The sequence below is a fragment of the Canis lupus genome, chromosome 24, assembly GCF_011100685.1.
Source record: "Canis lupus familiaris isolate Mischka breed German Shepherd chromosome 24, alternate assembly UU_Cfam_GSD_1.0, whole genome shotgun sequence".
Taxonomy (NCBI): Eukaryota; Metazoa; Chordata; class Mammalia; order Carnivora; family Canidae; genus Canis; species Canis lupus.
This window is the reverse complement of record NC_049245.1, coordinates 17447575-17449442: the sequence shown is the minus strand read 5'-3', so window position 1 is coordinate 17449442 and position 1868 is coordinate 17447575. Positions and strand designations below refer to the sequence as shown.

At 38.3% G+C, this 1868-nt stretch overlaps 1 pseudogene; it reads left to right on the top strand.

The window, feature by feature from the left end:
* The first annotated feature begins 218 nt into the window (after positions 1–218).
* Positions 219–1220, top strand: LOC100687359 (annotated as a pseudogene).
* Positions 1221–1868: the final 648 nt, after the last annotated feature.

Sequence of the window (1868 nt, the reverse complement as noted above, 5' to 3'; positions counted from 1 at the left end):
CATATGACCCCATAATTTCATTCTTAGGTCTAATAAAAAAAAAAAAGTTCAGCAGATCCTGTGCCCAAGGAGGCTCATGCAGCTGGTATCGTCTTGTTGCATGGCTCTTACAGCTGTTTCTTTCCTAGGCACAATGGCTACTCTTTTTTTTATTTATTTTTTTTATTGGAGTTCAATTTGCCAACATATAGCATAACACCAAGTGCTCATTCTGGACAATGGCAACTCTTAAGGAAAAACTGATTGTACCAGTCACAGAAGAAGAGGCAACCATCCCAAACAATAAGATCACTGTAGTGGGCATTGGACAAGTTGGTATGGCATATGCCATCAGCATTCTAGGAAAGTCTCTGGCTCATGAACTTGCCCTTTGGATATTTTGGAAGATAAACTCAAAGGAGAAATGATGGATTTGCAACATGGGAGCTTATTTTTTCAGACACCTAAAATTGTGGCAGATAAAGATTACTCTGTGATCGCCAGTTCTAAGATTGTGGTGGTAACTACAGGAGTCCACTAGCAGGAGGGAGAGAGCTATCTCAGTGTGGTACAGAGGAATGATAATGTCTTCAAAATCATTATTTGTCAGATAGTCAAGTACAGTCTTAATTGAATCATAATTGTAGTTTCCAACCCTGTGGGTATTATCACATATGTTACCTGGAAACCAAATGGACTACCCAAGAACTGTGTGATTGGAAGTGGGTATAATCTAGATTCTGCTAGATTTCACTGTCTTATGCCTGAAAAACTTGGCATTCATTCCAGCAGCTGCCATGGATAGATTTTGGGAGAACATGGTGACTCAAGTGTGGCTGCGTGGAGCGGAGTGAATGTGGCAAGTGTTTCTCTCAGGAACTGAATCCAGAAATGGAAACAGACAACGACAGTGAAAATTGGAAGGAAGTGCATAAGATGATGTTTGAAAGTACCTATGATGTCATTAAGCTAAAAGGATGCATCAACTGGGCTGTTGGGTTAAGTGTGACTGATCTCATTGAATACATGTTGAAAAAATCTATCCAGAATTCATCCAGTGTCAACACTGATGAAGGTAATATATGGCATAGAGAATGAAATCTTCCTGACCCTTCTATGTTTCCTGAAGTCTCAGGGATTAGTGTGACCAACCAGAAGTTGAAGGATGATGAGGTTGCTCAACATCAAAAAAAAGTACACATACCTCATGGGACATCTGGAAAGACCTAAAAGACATGTGACTTCTGGCTTCTAGGTTTGTAGACTGGTAAACACAACAATGTGATTAACCATGAGCCGTTAGTTTTCATCTATGTACATGGATCACGGTTTGCTTTTTTCTTCCTATGTATGTGAATCTGGGCTCACAGACTCAAAGCCCACACTTCGTTTAATGCTCACAACAGGAGTTCTTGAAAAGATAATATTAACTACCATAGTGTGCTTCTAACAATATATATATATTGAAAACAGGTACTCAAGCAAGTCCACTTGTACACAATGCTCATAGCAGCACTATTCACAATAGTTAAAAGATGGAAACAAGGCAGCCATCCACCAATGGATGACTAGATAAACAAATTGATGTACATACATATAATGGAATGCCATCTTAGTGCAAAAACGAATAAAGTACTGATGGTACAATATAGTACAATATGAATGAGTCTTCAAAACATGATGCTAAGTGAAAGAAACCAGACACAAAAGATCATATATTGTATGATTCCACTTATATGAAATATCCAGAATTGATAAATCCATAGATATGGGGATGGGGAAAGAGGAGAAATGAGAAGAGATTCCTTAATGGGTAAGGAGTTTAACTTCCAAGTGATTGGAAATATTTGGTTAAAGGTGGTGGTTGTACAATGTTGTGAATGTACTAA